The sequence below is a fragment of the Schistocerca serialis genome, chromosome 9 (genome assembly GCF_023864345.2).
Source record: "Schistocerca serialis cubense isolate TAMUIC-IGC-003099 chromosome 9, iqSchSeri2.2, whole genome shotgun sequence".
Lineage (NCBI taxonomy): Eukaryota > Metazoa > Arthropoda > Insecta > Orthoptera > Acrididae > Schistocerca > Schistocerca serialis.
Genome location: NC_064646.1, coordinates 110736111 through 110757431, shown reverse-complemented (window position 1 = coordinate 110757431; position 21321 = coordinate 110736111).

Sequence of the window (21321 nt, the reverse complement as noted above, 5' to 3'; positions counted from 1 at the left end):
TTGGTTCTTGGACCGTTCACTGTTTCTATTTTGCTCCTTTATCATAGTCCAGTACACCTTGTTCGCGTTTTCATTTTGATTTTTGTTCAGTTTTTGACAGGCCGTCCACTGGGTCCCCTTATTACTAAGTCTGGATGGGGGTGGGGGAGAGGCGGGGGGGGGGGGGGGGGAGGGGGAATGCGTGGTAGTTTCCCTCGTAAGTAGCCACAAACGTGTCATCGGGACTCAGTTCGAAGCGGGACTCATCACTGAAGCCAATTCTACGCCGGTCAATGACATTCCAGGCCGAAGACGTGACTGCAGACGCCCCAGAAGGTGGTGGGAAACCAACCTGACTATCGCCTGCTGTACGGCCCGACACCGAAAAGTGATATTCTGGGCTGACATTTCTTTTCATAGGCCCTTCAGAGCAAGCCATCCTGGACTTACATTTCACCAAGATAAAGCCCACCCACAAACGGCGAGAGTTTCTGGTGCGGTTGCAAAGCCCTACCTTTGCCAGCAAGGTCGCCGCATCTCTCCTCAGAGGAGGACATTTTAAACATTATGGGTAGGGCGCTCCAGCTAGCTCGGGACTTCGACGATCTAACACGTCAGTTGGCCAAATTTTGTACGATATCCTTCAGGTAGACATCCAAAAACTTTATCAGTCAATGTCAAGTCGAATAACTGCTGCATAATATGCAGAGGCGCATCAACGCGTTATTGACTTCTTCAATTTGCGAAGGTCTTTCTCGTGAATAATTCAACCAATTTTTCTGAAATAGCAATCATTTGTTTGTCTGTACACGTACATCACATGTCCCTATTTATGTCCCATTCCACCCAGCCCTCGATAGTGAGTTTTTTTTATCTTAGACATTCCTCTATAACAATCGTAGTCAGATAGCGTTTTATTTTTGGTGTATTTTTCGCCTGCGATCACGGCTACCTGCACGACAGACATGGTCGAAAAGCTGCCTTGCGCTCCAGCTGCTCAGAGGACGCTCCACTGGCAGGCCCTGGTGTCAACAGTAGCGCAGACAAGAAGTATAAATCACAAGAAGCCAGACTGTGTTCAAAACACACCGGTTTCTTTACATGCAGATCTCCAACTGGTACCTGGTAAACATACGGGACACTACCTTCCTAATGACATGTGTGAGCCTCGAAGCCAGCGGTGAGCACACCCTCATCTACATCTACATCTACATCTACGTGATTACTCTGCTATTCACAATAAAGTGCCTGGCAGAGGGTTCAGTGAACCACATTCAAGCTGTCTCTCTACTGTTCGACTCTCGAACGACGCGCGGGAAAAATGAGCACTTAAATTTTTCTATGCGTGCCCTGATTTCTCTTATTTTATCGTCATGATCATTTCTCCCTATATAGGTGGGTGTCAACAGAATGTGATCACAATCGGAGGGGCAAATTGGTGACTAAGATTTCATGAGAACATCACGTCGCAACGAAAAACGCCTTTATTTTAATGATTGGCACTCCTATTAACGTATCATGTCTGTGACACTATCTCCCCTATTTCGCAATAATACAAAACGAACTGCCCTTCTTTGAACTATGTCGATGCCATGCGTCAGTCCCACCTGATGCGGATCCCGCTCTGCACAACAATACTCCAGAATAGGGCTGACAAGTGTGGTGTAAGCAGTTTCTTTAGTAGACCTGTTGCACCTTCTAAGTGTTCTGCAAATGAATCGCAGTCTTTGGTTTGATCTACCCACATCATTATCTATGTAATCATTTGAATTTAGGTTATTTGTAATTGTAATCCCTAAGTATTTAGCTGAATTTACAGCTTTCAGATTTGTGTGACTTATCGCTTAATCGAAATTTAGCGGATTTCTTTTAGTACTCATGTGAATAACTTCACATTTATCTTTATTCAGGGTCAAATGCCACTTTTTGCACCATACAGATATCTTATCTAAATCATTTTGCAATTTGTTTTGTTCATCTGATGACTTTACAAGACGGTAAATGACAGTATCATCTGCAAACAATCTAAGAGGGTTACTCAGATTGTCTCCTATGTCGTTAATATAGATCAGAAACAATAGAGGTCCTATAACACTTCCTTGGGGAACGCCGGATATTACTTCTGTTTTAGTCGATGACTTTTCGTTTATTACTATGAACTGTGACCTTTCTGACAGGAAATCACGAATCTAGTCGCACAACTGAGGCGATATTCCATAGGCAGGCAGTTTGGTTAGAAGACGCTTGTGAGGAACGGCGTAGAAAGCCTTCTGGAAATCTAAAAATATGAAATCAATTTGACATCCCCTGTCGATAGTACTAATTACTTCAAGAGTATAAAGAGCTAGTGGTGTTTCAAAAGAACTATATTTTCTGAATCCGTCAATAAATCGTTTTCTTCGAGGTAATTCATAACATTCGGACACAGTATACGTTCCAAAACCCTACTGCAAATCAACGTTAGTGATGTTGTTGTTGTTGTGGTCTTCAGTCCTGAGACTGGTTTGATGCAGCTCTCCATGCTACTCTATCCTGTGCAAGCTTTTTCATCTCCCAGTACCTACTGCAACCTACATCCTTCTGAATCTGCTTAGTGTATTCATCTCTTGGTCTCCCTCTACGATTTTTACCCTCCACGCTGCCCTCCAATACTAAATTGGTGATCCCTTGATGCCTCAGAATATGTCCTACCAACCGATCCCTTCTTCTGGTCAAGTTGTGCCACAAACTTCTCTTCTCCCCAATCCTATTCAATACTTCCTCATTAGTTATGTGATCTACCCATCTAATCTTCAGCATTCTTCTGTAGCACCACATTTCGAAAGCTTCTAATCCCTTCTTGTCCAAACTATTTATCGTCCATGTTTCACTTCCATACATGGCTACACTCCATACGAATACTTTCAGAAATGACTTCCTGACACATAAATCAACACTGGATGTTAACAAATTTCTCTTCTTCAGAAACGCTTTCCTTGCCATTGCCAGCCTACATTTTATATCCTCTCTACTTCGAGCATCATCAGTTATTTTGCTCCCCAAATAGCAAAACTCCTTTACTACTTAAAATGTCTCATTTTCAAATCTAATTCCCTCAGCATCACCCGACTTAATTAGACTACATTCCATTATCCTTGTTTTGCTTTTGTTGATGTTCATCTTATATCCTACTTTCAAGACACTGTCCATTCCATTCAACTGCTCTTCCAAGTCCTTTGCTGTCTCTGACAGAATTACAATGTCATCGGCGAACCTCAAAGTTTTTATTTCTTCTCCATGAATTTTAATACCTACTCCGAATTTTTCTTTTGTTTCCTTTACTGCTTGCTCAATATACAGATTGAACAACATCGGGGAGAGGCTACAACCCTGTCTCACTCCCTTCCCAACCACTGCTTCCCTTTCATGTCCCTCGACTCTTATAACTGCCATCTGGTTTCTGTACAAATTGTAAATAGCCTTTCCCTCCCTGTATTTTACCCCTGCCACCTCTAGAATTTGAAAGAGAATATTCCAGTTAACATTGTCAAAAGCTTTCTCTAAGTTTCCAAATGCTAGAAACGTAGGTTTGCCTTTCCTTAATCTTTCTTCTAAGATAAGTCGTAAGGTCAGTATTGCCTCACGTGTTCCAGTGTTTCTACGGAATCCAAACTGATCTTCCCCGAGGTTGGTTTCTACTAGTTTTTCAATTCGTCTGTAAAGAATTCGTGTTAGTATTTTGCAGCTGTGACTTATTAAACTGATAGTTCGGTAATTTTCACATCTGTCAACACCTGCTTTCTTTGGGATTGGAATTATTATATTCTTCTTGAAGTCTGAGGGTATTTCGCCTGTTTCATACATCTTGCTTACCAGATGGTAGAGTTTTGTCAGGACTGGCTCTCCCACGGCCGTCAGTAGTTCCAATGGAATATTGACTACTCCGGGGGCCTTGTTTCGACTCAGGTCTTTCAGTGCTCTGTCAAACTCTTCACGCAGTATCATATCTCCCATTTCATCTTCGTCTACATCCTCTTCCATTTCCATAATATTGTCCTCAAGTACATCGCCCTTGTATAGACCCTCTATATACTCTTTCCACCTTTCTGCTTTCCCTTCTTTGCTTAGAACTGGGTTTCCATCTGAGCTCTTGATATTCATACAAGTCGTTCTCTTATCTCCAAAGGTCTCTTTAATTTTCCTGTAGGCAGTATCTATCTTACCCCTAGTGAGATAGGCCTCTACATCCTTACATTTGTCCTGTAGCCATCCCTGCTTAGCCACTTTGCACTTCCTGTCGATCTCATTTTTGAGACGTTTGTATTCCTTTTTGCTTGTTTCATTTACTGCATTTTTATATTTTCTCCTTTCATCAATTAAATTCAATATTTCTTCTGTTACCCAAGGATTTCTACTAGCCCTCGTCTTTTTACCTACTTGATCCTCTGCTGCCTTCGCTACTTCATCCCTCAAAGCTACCCATTCTTCTTCTACTGTATTTATTTCCCGCATTCCTGTCAATTGCTCCCTTATGCTCTCCCTGAATTACTGTACAACCTCTGGTTCTTTTAGTTTATCCAGGTCCCATCTCCTTTAATTCCCACCCTTTTGCAGTTTCTTCAGTTTTAATCTACAGGTCATAACCAATAGATTGTGGTCAGAGTCCACATCTGCCCCTGGAAATGTCTTACAATTTAAAACCTGGTTCTTAAATCTCTGTCTTACCATTATATAATCTATCTGATACCTTTTAGTATCTCCAGGGTTCTTACATGTATACAACCTTCTTTCATGATTCTTAAACCAAGTGTTAGTTATGATTATGTTGTGCTCTGTGCAATATTCTACCAGGCGGCTTCCTCTTTCATTTCTTAGCCCCAATCCATATTCACCTACTATGTTTCCTTCTCTCCCTTTTCCTACATTCGAATTCCAGTCACCCATGACTATTAAATTTTCGTCTCCCTTCACAATCTGAATAATTTCTTGTATTTCATCATACATTTCTCCAATTTCTTCGTCATCTGCAGAGCTAGTTGGCATATAAACTTGTACTACTGTAGTAGGTGTGGGCTTCGTATCTGTCTTGGCCACAATAATGCGTTCACTATGCTGCTTGTAGTAGCTTACCCGCATTCCTATTTTGCTATTCATTATTAAACCTACTCCTGCATTACCCCTATTTGATTTTGTGTTTATAACCCTGCAGTCACCTGACCAGAAGTCTTGTTCCTCCTGCCACCGAACTCCACTAATTCCCACTATATCTAACTTCAACCTACCCATTCCCCTTTTTAAATTTTCTAACCTACCTGCCCGATTAAGGGATCTGACATTCCACGCTCCGATCCGTAGAACGCCAGTTTTCCTTCTCCTGATAACGACGTCCTCTTGAGTAGTCCCCGCCCGGAGATCCGAATGGGGGACTATTTTACCTCCGGAATATTTTACCCAAGAGGACGCCATCATCATGTAATCATACAGTAAAGCTGCATGCCCTCGGGAAAAATTACGGCTGTAGTTTCCCCTTGCTTTCAGCCGTTCGCAGTACCAGCACAGCAAGGCCGTTTTGGTTATTGTTACAAGGCCAGATCAGTCAATCATCCAGAGTGTTGCCCTTGCAACTACTGAAAAGGCTGCTGCCCCTCTTCAGGAACCACACGTTTGTCTGGCCTCTCAACAGATACCCCTTCATTGTGGTTGCACCTACGGTACGGCTATCTGTATCGCTGAGGCACGCAAGCATCCCCACCAACGGCAAGGTCCATGGTTCATGGGGGGGGGGGGGGGGACGTTAGTGATATGGGCCTGTAATTCAGCGTATTACTCCTGTTTCCCTTTTTGAGTATTGGTGTGATTTGAGCAATTTTCCAGTTTTTAGGTACGGATCTTTCTGTGTGCTGGTGGTTGTATATAACTGCTAAATACGGAACTATTGTATCAGCATACTCTGAAAGGAACCTGACTGGTATACAGTCTCGACCGGAGGACTTGCCTTTATTAAGTGGTTCAAGCTGCTTTGCTTCATCGAGGATATCTACTTCTATGTTTCTCACCTCGGCAGTTGTTCTTGATCGTAATTCAGGAATATTTAGTTCGTCTTCTTTGGTGAAGGAGTTTCGGAAAACCGTGTTTAATAACTCTGCTGTAGTGGCATTGCGATCAGTGACTTCACCATTGTTATCGCGCAGTGAAGGTATTGATTTCGTCTTTCCACTGGTGTGCTTTATGTGTGACCAGAATCTCTTTGGGTTTACTACCAGATTCCGAGACAGAGTTTTATTGTGGAAATTACTGAAAGCATCTTGCACTGAAGTATACGCTATATTTCGAACTTCTGCAAAACTTTGACATTCTTGGGGATTTTCCGTTCTTTTAAATTTGGCATGCTTTTCTCGTTGCTTCTGCAACAGCGATGTGACCCGTTTTGTATACCATGGGGGATCAGTACCACCACTCATTAATTTATGTGTTATTTCCTCTCAATTGCCGTCGATACTATGTCCTTGAAATGATTCCACATCTTTTCCACGCTTTCATGATCAGAACGGAAGAAGTGGAGACTGTCTCTTAAAAAGGCGTTAAGAGCACTTTAATCAGCTTTTTTAAACAGATTTAGTTTGCGTTTCTTTTTGATGGTTGTGGGTGTTACAGTATTCAGCCCAGCAGCAGTTGCCTTGTGGTCGCTAATGCCTGGAAAACAGCGCTACGGCTGGGAGCGCTACTTTGTCCATGACGATCACTTGCTCTCCAGGCATCACCCCGCCGGGTGAGCATTTAGGGCGGCGACCAGTAGCTCTCAGGCAGCTCAGTTCGCACAACCACTGCAAGTAGTTCCGATGCAGAATGACCCATGCGGTTTCAGCTGCTGTCCAGTCTGGAAGACCCTCACCGCGGCCACTACGAGCAGGAAACTTGACCTCCTCCGACATGGTCTCCCGTGGACTCGGTGCGAAAAGACTGGTACTCCTATATGGCACTTGGAGTCTTTACTGTATTCAGTATTTAACATTAGTAACCGATCTAACGGACTTTGACTTTTCCTCATGAAGCCGCAGTGATAGCTGGACTGGGGATTTATTATTCAGGTCGTAAGTAGTTCAGTGACTCCGCTTTTCGGGATTCCTTCTGTGGAACATGTGCGCATGGTTTATCAATCGTTAAGTTGTGGAAGTGGTAAAGTGTAATGAATTTACAAAATTCATCAACCAGGACAATTTAGTTGTATTCCGCATATTTGTGGTGAAAATAAATGCTAATTTCGTATGACGTGGGACAGTCCCTTACTGATGTGTGTTACCATGTAGGACACATCGCATATTATTGATGGGCCTAAACTTTACATATGAGAGCGCATTTTGATTCAGAGAATGTTTCAAGATACAAACTTGATTTGTAAAAATATAGGTTACCGTACTGTGGCGTTCCGGGAAGGGAGGAGAGAGTTTTTGAAATGTAGACTTCTGAAACACGTTATTCAACACTTCTCTCGGATTGTAAAATGCGTGAATATATCATGTGAATGTGGTTCAAATGGCTCTAAGCACTATGGGTCTTAACATCTGAGGTCATCAGTCCCCTAGACTTGGAACTGCTTAAACCTAACTAACCTAAAGACATCACACACATCCATACCCGAGGCAGGATTCGAACCTGCGGCCGTAGCAGCAGCGCTTTTCCGGAATGAAGCGCCTAGAACCGCTCGGTCACAACGGCCGGCTGAATGTGTGAATATATCATTTCTACTGGTAAAAAATAAAGTTCTATCTTACCACATCTCAAAATCTGCTATTCTGCCAGCACAGAATATCATGCGTACCGTCATGAACAAATACTACTTGCATGTAATCCTATCTCAGGCAGAAGATAGGTTACAGCTTAGGGTTGTTTTTTAATTAGATGAATACAGTGTCTTATATTGAAATGCGTTCAGCGTCTATCTGTCGCTCTCTTAAACACACACACACACACACACACACACACACACACACACACACACACACACACGCACAAACGTACGCGCGCGCATATAAGAGGTAAGAGAAGTAGTGGAAGTGGTAAGAAAGCGGGAAAAGTCTACGCTACGACATGTGTAGCGAAGAAACTGCCCGTACAGAAGAGTCGCTGAAGAAAGGGAAGGAAGCAAAGGAGTAGCCTTGGGATGGTAGATGACGATGAAAGCACACGAAGATAACTGTAGGAGTAACGAAACTACAGGGCGTCCAGTCCATAAGTTTCGTAAGAAAGAGAGATATACCAGAGAAGAAGAAAATGTTGGTCAGTATTAATTCAGAATTAATTAGAGTTTATTTTATTTTGACAAGGTTAGGTTGGGTTGTTTTGGGAAGGAGACCAGACAGCGAGGTCATCGGTCTCATCGGATTAGGGAAGGATGGGGAAGGAAGTCTGCCGTGCCCTTTCAAAGAAACCATCCCGGCAATGGCCTGGAGCGATTTTAGGGAAATCACGGAAGACCTAAATCATGATAGTCGGACGCGGGATTGAACCGTCGTCCTCCCGAATGCGAGTCCAGTGTCTAACCACTGTGCCACCTCTCTCGGTTTTTGATAAGGAAAAGTCCATGCAACAAGGAGAAAAAACTGTATAAAAGCTGCACATGTTACACCGGAAGCCTCTTTTCCACTTTGGGCCTCATAAAATTATACATGAATCGAGTAGCACTTGATTGAGCAATGTGACCGCTCTTTAACAGAACAACCAAGCAAGTAGTCTACTACCGACACATCAGAAGGGTTCCGCCGGTGTGGAACGTTGGACCCGTACGAAAGCCTAATTGTTGCACACTAGCATACTGTGTATAACGGCACTTGCTGTCTGGCACAGTTTTCGGGCGCGGTGTCCCTGAGATTTGCGAACGACAGGTTGCGTATAGTCGGCAATAAATAAAAGCGCTCATAACTCACGGAGTGGTGCAAATGAATGGCGCGGACCGGCCATTATTCAGATTTATCGGCGGTGCCCGTTCTGCATAAGCAGGCAGGCAGGCCAGGGCGGGAGACGAGTCCCCCGAATATGCAGGCCGCGCGGTAAACATCGGCGTATGTAGGCTGCTGTGTGACTCTACAAACCGATACAGTAGGCTTAACTCCTAACTGGGAAACTCCAGAGTACAGGAGAAACAACGTAAAGGGTGATTTTTTCTACCGTCTGCAAACTCTAGGGACTGATCGATGAGAGGATACGGACCAAAAACGGTCTAATGAACTTATGTCCGGAAATGCGTGGTTTCCATGTTAGAGACCATTTATTCAGTCACACATTGTTACAGAGAATGTGATCTAATACGCGCTAATACGCGCTGTGCCATGCAGCCACAGTTACAGTATGCATGGTTCCCTCCTAGAGGGTGGTACTGTTCCTGATATGATAGCGGAACAAACACTGGTAGCAGTTACTTCTGTAAAATATCTGGGATTATGCGTATGGAACGATTTGAAGTGGAATGAAAATTAATTGTTGGTAAGGCGGGTGCCAGGTTGAGATCCATTGGGAGAGTCCATCAACAAAGGAGGTGGCTTACAAAACACTCGTTCGACCTATACTTGAGTATTGCTCATCGGTGTGGGATCCGTACCAGATCGGGCTGATGGAGGAGACAGAGAAGATCCAAAGAAGAGCGGCGCGTTTCGTCACAGGGTTATTTGGTAAGCGTGATAGCGTTACGGAGATGTTTAGCAAACTCAACTGGCAGACTCTGCAAGAGAGGCGCTCTGCATCGCGATGTAGCTTGCTCGCCAGGTTTCGAGAGGGTGCGTTTCTGGATGAGGTATCGAATGTATTGCTTCCCCCTACTTATATCTCCTGAGGAGATCACGAATGTAAAATTAGAGAGATTCGAGCGCGCATGCAGATTTTCCGGCAGTCGTTCTTCCCGCGAACGATACGCGACTGGAACAGGAAAGGGAGGTAATGACAGTGGCACGTAAGGTGCCCTTCACCACACACCGTTGGGTGGCTTGCGGAGTATAAATGTAGATGTAGATGTAGATGTCATGCCATAGCGCCCTCTCCTGTCGAAGTAAATGGTAATATGTCCGATTCACTTCTCTTGCTGGCTCACCTTGTCGTGGATGTGATACAGAATTGCACACAATGGTTCCGTATCCGAACCGAGAGCTTACCGATATGGTGTTTACTTACGGAAAGGCAAATGACAACAGTCATATGTGGGATAGTATGCAGAACCCGCATGTTATGGTGACAGCGAGTTAACAGCATCGGTGCAGCCGGAATGTTTTGACCGGCGTAATTGGCGACCGCATTTTGGGGCCAGTGTTCCTTCCACGTCGTCTAACAGGGCGGAACTATCCACGTTTCTTGTGGGTGACTTTGTCTCCCCTGCTGGAAGAAGTGCCATAGATGATTCGAACGGTTATGTGGCTGCAACGTGATGGTGCTCCAGCCCACTTCGCCGTTAACGTCCGGACGCATCTCAACTGTCTGTTCCCTGCTTGATAGATCGGAGGGGTGGATTCAGTTGCATAACCTGCTCGTTTATCGGGTCTCGACCCGTCCGATATCTGGTTTTGGGGCCATCGCAAAAGAAACGTGTATGCAGAGCCCATTCCAGATTTAGAGACACTGGAGCAGCGTATGCATGCTGCCTTTAATAATGTTGGGATGCAGCCTGGACGATGTGAACATGAGGGACAGAACATGCTACGGTGCGTACAAGCGTGTGTTAAGGCACATGGAAACCATTTTCAACATGTACCGTAAGTGTGCTGTATGGTACAGCGCGTATTAGACCGCAGTCTCTGTAACAATGTGTGATTGAATAAATCGTCTCTAGCTTGGAAACCTTCCATTTCCGGGCATAAGTTCATTAGACCTTTCTTGTTCCGTATACCTTAATCGATCAACCCCTACAGTTTATGCACGGAGAAAAAAAATCATCCTGTACAGTAAGCCAGTTGTTGCTGCTTAACTGTATTTTGGAAGAAAATAATGATTTGGAATTTGAAGCTCAAAAATCACGAACATGTTCCAGTAATATTATAGGGAAAAATCGTGTGGATTTAGGGCCAGTTGACAACGATTTGCAAAGCATGTTGCTACAAAATGATTCATACTGTTTCACAGGTCTATAGTGCCCGACAAAAAACGTGAATCACCCGGAAGGGAAGGAGGAAACCAACTGGAACATCACGGGTTGGAAGGGTATGTGATACGAGGGGTGCCCAGAAAGTTAAGTTCCGATCGGTCGCGAAATGGAAACCACGGTGAAAATTCCGGTGAAACTGTGCACAGATGTGTTGGGCACTGTCTCTAGTTCACCCGCTGATCGCTGTACGTTGCACTTTACAGTTCTGAGCGCACAGAAGGCGCGTAAAGATGGCTAGAAATTAGTGTCTCCCACCAAGGGGTATCTGCCTAGAGATTTCTCCTGGTTTCATCATCCCCAGATAACGAAACTGTCATGCATTTCCTTCTTCATGACAATTCTCTGTCCACACTGCAGGGACAATAAGATGCTCCTGCAACGTTTACGATGGGAAGTGTTTGAACACCAACGATACAGCCGGGTGTGATTGCCTCTGATTTTCACCTCTGCCCACACGAACCGCTGGAGCTGTAGACCAGCTTAGAGGATTTATCGGAGAAAGCACAGACTGCTGCCTCCTACGACGAGGGTATTGGAATGCTGGTACAACACCAGGATAAATGTCTAAATAGGAGCTCCGACCATAAAAAAGTAACTGTTGTTTCCATTTCGCGACCGATAGGAACTTACTTTCTGGACACCCCTCGCATTATAGCAGTGTTTACAAAATCGAGTCAAATGGGCACAGAAGTTGCCAGTCTGAATGAAAACACGCAGAACGCAGGTGTAGTACTCTACACTATTTATTATTTATTTCTCATACCAGTTTTCGGCTGTTAAGCCGTCATCAGGTACAAAGATAAGTATATGGTGCAATGAAATTTTGTTGGATCAAAGATTTTAAACTATTAATTGTTTGTCATCATTCATTGGTTGTAGTATGCATCACATGTAGGGAGGTTTATGGTGTTAAGTGTTTAAAAGGAAGGAAAACATTTTGTGATACGGTGCGCATCGTAGAAGCTACGGGGTTTGAGTGTACGTTGATAGTATGATAGTAATCAGATTTTATTGCATTTAAGTTGCTGTTTTAATTATAATTTGTGATCAATATTTTATTGCCTTTAGAGATCACAGGTGATATCTAGGAAAATTTTCGTATTGCCATGTGGTGTTAGAATCTTTTATTTGACCTTGCATTATGCAAATTGTATTCTTTTTTCCTTTGCTTAAAAAGGGATTTTGAGTTTTATACGTTGTATATTGATTTTCAGAGCTGTTCCTTGATCTGTTAAAATAATGCTTCAGGGACTTTCATTAAGAAACTATATTGAGGATCTTGCTGTTCATGATAACGAATGTTCACTTACTACGGGGTGTTCAAAAAGTACCACCGCAATGCCGTATGATCGTTAGCCGCGCGTGTCGTTTGATTGTTCGTCAGCCTGGGTTACTTCCCTTCAAGTGGACTCTCCCAACATTCCATTATGTGACAATTTGTAAGTAAAAATGAATATTCAATAAATTAATAACTTGTGTTTCACTGAGTTTCATTTCAGTATATTCACTGCGGCATACGGCACGCGCGGCTAACAATCATACGGCACTGCAGACAGACGTTTTGAATACCCCTTTTTTAAAATCAAGTTTATTAACTTGTAAAATTTTAAAGGTAAGAAACAACTTTTTGTTAGAGAAACGGTTCCTGCCCGTACACCCCGTAAATTCCACGTAGTCAAGGTATTGGCCTTCGGGCGTTGTCTGTTTTCCCCGGTATCTATCCCAGCTAACGCCTGCGGGGCCATGTCAGTGACGTGTTTCAAAGGTGTGGCTGGACAAAATAATCTTGTCTTCAATAGGTCCTAAATAACAAACAGATAAGGTACACTAATGAGATTCAGAAGATAGGTGAAGCAGCTGTGATTACTATACAAAGTAAATTTTTTTACACAACAAGAGAAATTATAGCAACTGATATAAAGAAAATGGGGCATGTGAGTAAGAGTTGTAATTTACAGCATGGGCTGGGTGGGATTATAAATAGTATCTGCAGTCAGAAGCGGCGAATAAGGGAAATGTGTCTGGTCTTTCAGTGTTATGATTGGGATGATGGACATATGTTTATAAGTTTCCATTATTTCCTTTCTTTATGGTTACGACGTAACACATTTTTTCACGTTTACCTTATAGCTATGATCTTCTTTAAGGAGGTGGTCTGCAAAAGCAGATTCTCCTTTTTTAATTTCCAACTTCCGTGACGTTCCTTCAAGAAGTGTTATGGGCCCCCACGTATGATGCTGTAATTTACCGTCTTTTGAAGTCATCAGATGATCAAAACTAATTTCCAGATATCTGTATGTTGTGAAAACTGGTAATTGTTGGTGGTGGGTCCATAACGGTGTTGGCTCTTTTTTTCATGGAATGTACTGGGTCCTCTGATACAACTGAATCGATCATTGACTGCAAATGGTTATGTTCGGCTACTTGGAGACCATTTTCAGCCATCCCTGAACTCCGTGTTCCCGGAGAAAGATGGAATTTTTATGGATAACAATGCGCCCTGTCTCCGGGCCACAATTGTTGGCGTTTTGTTGGAAACATACTGGACTATTCGAGCGAATCGAGATCCTCCGACATGAAACCCATCAAACATTTACGGGATATAATCGAGGGTCAACTCGTCCCCAAAATCCTGCGCCGAAAACAATTTCGTCAGTATGGTAAAATATAAAGTAAATGTCGTGTGACTAGGGCCTCCTGTCGGGTAGACCGTTCGCAAGTCTTTCGATTTGACGGCACTTCGGCGACTTGCGCGTCGATGGGAATTAAATGATGATGATTAAGACCACACAACACCCAGTTAGGATTGACATTCTGTCGCGCTGACCACTCAGCTACCGGAGGCGGACGACATTATGGTGATAGTGTTGACTTATACGCCAGATGTAAAGATAATTCCAGAAGTAGCCCAAGGGACAATTACAGGACCTTCGGTCTCCTATCTCATTTTACGTAGCATACTAGAAAGAAAAGTTTTGCTATGGCTGGCACTCTCAAGGAGTTCAGAAGTTCTGAGGAGAAGTTAGTAGTTAAAAATGAAGGTAGATTAAAGAAATTATGGAAAGATCTTCATCCCCGCACTTTGTCCAGGATCGCGTGAAGGGTTGCATGAAACTAACCTTCGTTCCGAAGACCACAACAACAACATTCTCACAAAAGTGGAACCAAGAATTTGGGTAGGAGCACACTGGACAGATTTAGTCGGAGTGACCTGTATAGCGCCTGAGATTCAGCAAGCAGCTGCAAGAAACCTGGCGCTCCTCCAGGCCTCGAGTGGAGCTGTGTGTGGGAACCGGGAGGGGTTTCCTCACTCACCTCCCACCCCTTCCTCCTCCCTAGCCACCCTTCGTCCCCCCACTACCGCCCCCTCCCACTTTAGGACAGTTCTTCCTCTGCGGCACAGCTGAAGAAGAAGCACCTCTCCTTCCTGAGACTTTGGCTGCCGTTAATTGAGAACTTGTGTTAGCGGCCGCAGACCTATAAATCGCGAACTGCAGCTCTCTAGGAGGTAGGGCAGAGGACGTCGTCGAAACAGTCACTGCACCCCGTTCTGCTGGCGTTATAAGGACAGAATCTCTTCCCGAGAGTAAAAACGGCACATGTAGTGCCATTTCCACTTGAATTAAACACAGCGTTTCCTGAAAGTGTGCCATCGTGAAGTGATACGACTGTGGGGTTCAGTGTGTGCTGTAAAAAGCGAGACAAAATACGGTGCACGCAGTTTAATTATAACTCATCTGTCTTGCTGTAGATATAGCGAAATGATTAAGTATCTGGGCACCTCTATGCAGTGCGAAACTGACCGCTAGGAGCCACGAGACGCGGACCTGCCAGCATACGTAAAAGGAGGCGAGGAGTGTTGTGGACTGGGTAGGGAAGCAGGTAGTGGCAGAACGGGACGGTCGGGACAACTCTAATAGCTTCAAGTGTGGACCAGGCACTGGATGTCACGTGAGTAACAAATCCATCAGGGACGTGTCGACTGTTGACGATGTGACTGTGAAGTGGAACCGCCAAGGAACAACCACAGATAAACCAAGACCAAGAATTCCTCACGTACAGACCGCCAGGGACAGCACAACACTTAGAAGGATAGTTGCAAAAAAACTGCATGAAATCAACGGAAGGAATCACTAGTGATTTGCAAACTGCTGCCAGTAATCCAGCTAGCAATATGACTGTGCGTATGAGGTTAACATTGATGGGTACGATGGTAGAGCTGCTTATAACACTATTTGTCTGTGGTTCATCTAAATGTTTTACAATTTTTTCGTTTAAAATCTTCGCACATTGGTACTATATTTTCTGTATATGTAAAGTGTGGCATATTGGAGGTTGCACATCTTTGCATTGTATGTGATAATATATACAAAATACTATGTAAATTGTTTATTACGTTAAATAATTTTCTAGTGTTATATTGTATTTTAAAATACGCTCAAGCTCATAAATTAAGGATAATTGCAGAATATGGTGCCACACAACTTGGCACTACACAAAACTGGCGCTAATAGCATAGGCACATAGGGACCACACACAACACAGATCCGTAAGTCCACGGTATTGGTGATAAGTTGAGAAAACCGTCCCGAAACGCATCTGCTACAGAACGTCATTGTTTCCAGCACATATACCCCGACATCAGTATGCAATATGATCACCATGCGCACGTACACAGGCCGCACAACGGGTTGGCATACTCTGGATCAAGTGGCCGAGCAGCTGCTGGGGTGCAGCCTCCCATTCTTGCACCAGTGGCTGTCGGAGCTCCTGAAGTGTCGTAGGGATTTGAAGACGTGCAGCGATACGTCGACCGAGAACATCCCAGACGTGCTTAATGGGGTTTAGGTCTGGAGAACAGGTGGGCCCCTCCATTCGCCTAATATCTTCTGTTTCAAGGTACTCCTCCACAATGGCAGCTCGGTGGGGCCGCTCATTATCATCCATCAGGAGGAAGGCGGGCTGGCCGAAGTGGCCGTGCGGTTCTAGGCGCTGCAGTCTGGAACCGCGAGACCGCTACGGTCGCAGGTTCGAATCCTGCCTCGGGCATGGATGTGTGTGGTGTCCTTAGGTTAGTTAGGTTTAACTAGTTCTAAGTTCTAGGGTACTAATGACTTCAGAAGTTGAGTCCCACAGTGCTCAGAGCCATTTGAGGAAGGTGGGAGGACCCACTACACCCCTGAAAAGGCGGACATACTGGTGCAAAACAACGTGCCGATACACCTGATCTGTTACAGTTCCTCAGCCAAAGACATACAGGGTATACGTGCACCAATCATAATCCCACACCACACCATCAAACTATGACCTCCATACAGGTCCCTTTCAAGGACATTAAGGGGTTGGTATATGGTTCCTGGTTCACTCCAGATGAAAACCCAGCGAGAATCACTGTTTAGACTATACCTGAACTCGTCCGTGAACATAGCCTGGGACCACTGTTCCAATGGCCATGTACTGTGTTGCTGACACTAGGTTTTACGGGCTCTCCTGTTACCATGAGTCAGTGGAATGACCATGTCTGTTCAGTCGTCTGTAGACTGTGTGTCTGGAGACAACTGTTCCAGTGGCTGCGATAAGGTCCCGAGCAAGGCTACCTGCAGTACTTCGTGGCCATCTGCTGGTGAGATATCGGTCTTCTTGTGGTGTTGTACACTGTAGACGTCCCGTACGGTAGCGCCTGGACACATTTCCTGTCTGCTGGAATCGTTGCCATAATCTTGAGATCACACTTTGTGGCACACGGAGGGCCCGTGCTACGACCTGCTGTGTTCGACCAGCCTCCACTCACCCTAGTATTCTACCTCTCATAACGTCATCAATATGTGCTCTTTGAACCATTTTCAACACACAGTCACCATTAGCACACCTGAAAACGTCTGCGCACTTACTCGCTGCACCGTATTGCTGCCAGCGCCTCCGTGCGACGACCGCAGGTCAAATGCACCGTATGGTCATATCCCGAGGTGATTTAAACCCACAAACCGCCCATCAGAGCGTTGTTTCACCATGTATCAGCATTATCCTTAATTTATGAGCATGAATGTATTTAAAATGAAATTTTCACTCTACAGCGGAGTGTGCGCTGATATGAAACTTCCTGGCAGATTAAAACTGTGTGCCCGACCGAGACTCGAACTCGGCACCTTTTCCTTTCGCGGGCAAGTGCTCTACCAACTGAGCTACCCAAGCACGACTCACTCCCCGTCCTCACAGCTTTCCTTCTCCCAGTACCTCGTCTCCTACCTTCCAAACTTTATAGAAGCTCTCCTGCGAACCTTGCAGAACTAGCACTTCTGAAAGAAAGGATATTGCAGAGACATGGCTTAGCCACAGCCTGGGGGATCTTTCTAGAATCAAATTTTCACTCTACAGCGGAGTGTGCGCTGATATGAAACTTCCTGGCAGTTGCTAGAGCACTTGCCCGCGAAAGGCAAAGGTCCCGAGTTCGAGTCTCGGTCCGGCACACAGTTTTAATCTGCCAGGAAGTTTCATGAATGTATTTGTATGTATCAACTGTACATATTGATGTTAATTTAACTATTGTAAGAGATGGTCACGCTTAGGAACATTATAAGAAGTAGGTGTTATGCAAAAGCCAGTGTGCTTCTGTTTGAAACGAAAGTGGCTCTGGGGAGTGGAAAAGGTGGCAAGGGCGAATTGCCGCGCTACCTATATCAAACGCGGGACTTGAGTCATACAGTCTGTAGCAGCAGTGATTAGGACAACACCCTTAAGGCGCAGGAGAAGCTTTGCCTGCAAATTTGCACAAAAATGCCTCGGATGAAGACTACAAACGGCTTACGGCATAGCTGCGAGTTCTTGGGCTACTGTAGGTAAAACTGAACGATGCCCATATAGCAAGATACTTGCGGGCCGTACTGTGGGTAACGTAGCCATCATAATTGTTCGCCAAACTCAAGCCTACAGCCACCATGTAAGATTTTTTTTGGTGTTTTACTTTTGTACCCCTTGAACCATTAATTTAAACTGCGTTTTATTAGTGAATAATCATTCTTGAACTTTAAAGAAACTGGTTCACCCAGTTATTTAACCCTAATCATACATCTATATAGGTTTCCTTCCTGGTGTTTGATTAATCCGAGTATCCTGTTTTACACACTAATGAAGTGCCAAGTTAATATAAAGAGGCACCCTTTAAATGGTTTTTGTGTAAATAATGAGTTGTTTGTGTGTGAGGGACTAAATCCTGTAGTAATGAAATTACGTCTCAGTAGTGGAAGAGTGTAAATTGATTAGAGTGAATTTAAATGTAATTTTGCATCATAAAGTTAAAGAGTTCATAAATATTTTCATCTTGAGAAATAATTAAAGAAAAGATGTCTTAGTTGTTTCACTGAAAGGCGTAATGAAAATTTTAGTTAGAGTAACAATACGTCTATGTGTTACTACATTACAGAGAAATAAAGTGAAACTGTCATTGTTTTAAAAGTTTTCTTAACTATGCAAAGTGTTATACTAAAAGATTGCTTACGTAAAATTCAGTCAGAGTGAAAAAAAGTTACTAGAATTTGTTAAATGATTATACACAGTTAGTTCAAAGAGTAATAGCTTTTGAAAGTAAATTCCAGTAAGAAAGAGGTTTTCTTGGAATGAAATGTTCAGTATAAAAAGTGTGTGCTTTAGTATCTGAGTATTTTAGTATTTAAGTTTGTTGGTTATGGAAAGTGCTTTTCTGGAGGTCCCCCCTACCCAAACGTTTTTTAGCTTTTTGAAATTATCTACTGGGCCTTTCCTCTTTTAAAAACGTAATGTATAAGGGTGTAGTACTCAAATAATTCCAGTGTCTGCACCAACATTGTTTACGTGGAGTGATGTTTATTTGAAGAAACAACTGAAACAGTAGCAAGAAAGTAGGCAAAATTCATACTTCTGCTTTTCCAATACTTCACTGTTTCATATCCTGAATAGGCTGGCGACCGTTAGTACATATTTTAAACCACTAAATGAACTTGGAGCTGATTTGTCCTAGCTTCAATATAATACTATTCATACTGCGTTTCTTTCTAACCGTTGGATAAAATCTTAGAAAAGAATTGAATAGTAGACACAACACACGGTCAAGCCTTTTCAAGGGTTACTCTATTACCAGGACTATCCTCACATAGTGCACTTTATTTGGAAACTAAACTAAATTTAGTAAGACGGTTATACGTATCAACACAGAGACAGGGTTTTCTGTTATTTAGGTAAAAGCATACTAAATTGCAGTAGTAGTGGTAGGGTTATAACCTCGCCATAAAGCACACATTTCAATAGGCAGTGCTGAGCGACGCTTGAACTGGTGTAGAGAGTGGTGTCACGGGACAGTGGATGAGTGGAAACGAGCCATTCGGAGTGATGAATCACGCTGTACCCTATGGGAATTAGTTGTTGTGATCTGGCTTTGGCAAGTGCCCGGAGAACGTTACATGCTTGCGAACAGTGAAGTACATGAGGAGGTAGTGTTATGGTACGGTGGTGTTCTCCTTGGTTAGGGTGTGGTCCCCTTACTGAGCTTAAGAAAAGGGCAAATTTGGCAGGTTCAAATGCCTCTGAGCACTATGTAACTTAACTTCTGATGTCATCAGTCCCATAGAACTTAGAACTACTTAAACCTAACCTAAGGACATCACACGCATCCACGCCCGAGGCAGGATTCGAACCTGCGACCGTAGCAATCGCGCGGTTCCAGACTGAAGCGCCTAGAACCGCTCGGCCACTCCTGCCGGCCAAATGTGGCAGGACACGAGATCAGTTTACTGAATTGTGTGTTGGGTACAGTAACCGAACAGCTCGGAAGCGATTTCTGTATCAGGATGTCGATCTGGGCTCCCCAGAGTCGCGACCTGAGTCCGACGGAACCCCTTTGGGATGAGTTCGACTGTCTACATAGCTCCAGATCACGCTACCTGCTGGTTTCGGCTCTTGGAGAATAATAAGTGTCGTCCCTCCACAGAGACTCGCACACCTCACTGAAAATATTCCCATCAGAGGTAAAGCCTCTGGCTAAATATAGGCACACCCCACACATGTGTCGGGAAACATTTGACCAGATAGTGTACATTTTCTCACTCACAGGAATAAACACATTTGTGCCCCGAGGATATTCATGGCTGGATCATTGAAAAAGACGTTAAGTAGAAGTCTATGTCACAAAGACTATATCCCGACAAACACAGCTGCAATCATGAAAATGTTATTCTGGACTGGGATGACATTTTCACTCTGCAACCAAGTGTGCGCTGATATGAAACTTCCTGGCAGATTAAAACTGTGTGCCAGACCGAGACTCGAACTTGGGACCTTTGCCTTTCGCGGGCAAGTGCTCTACCGACTGTCAAAGGACACCATGTTGAGAAATGAAGTTGTTTTCGCAAGAAATAAATCTTTATTACTTATCTACACCTACATTCTGAGAGCCATCTGACGGTATGTGACAGAGCGCACTTCTCGCAGTACTATCTTTTGACCTTGTTCCGGTTCTATTCGCGAATTAATTATGGGAATAATGATTGTTGATTACTTTACATGTGAGCTCTAATTTCTCTAATTTTTGTCTTTGTGCTCATGTTATGCGACGTAAAAAGGAATAGGATGCTGTATGTTGCCCAACTCGAAATGGAACGCACGTTACAGTAAAAACACATTTCAGCAGTAAATATTTTCGTGACACACTATGTATCTTTCGTAGCGTCTGCCACTAGTTTTTCGACCATCTCCGTAACGCTCACACACCAACTGAACTTTCCCGTGACGAAACGTGCTGCTCTTCTTTAAATTTCCCCTCTCTATTCCATTGATCCAACTTTACAAGGCACCACGCTAATGAAGAATACTGAGCAATGGGAGGAACATTTCTTTTGTGAGCCACTTCCATCGGGGATGAATTACATTACCTTCATATTTTGCCAGTGACTCTCAGCCTGGCAAGTGCAACAAATTATTTTAAACTGTCATTTCACTTTAGGCCACTTCTTACGGCCACTCCTAGGTATCTTACTGTAGTTACCGTTTCCTGTAATTTGTCGGTAATGGTCTAATGGAACAGTGTTGGCTCTTCTGGCCTCTTTATGTGCAATACGTTACATTTATCAGAAAGATATAGGTATGGACCCGAAAAATTACAGACCAATACCCTTAACATCGGTTTGCTGCAGAATTCTTTCGCATGTTCTCAACTCGAAAATAATAAATTTCCCGGAGAGCGAAAAGCTTATGTCAACGAATCAGCGTGG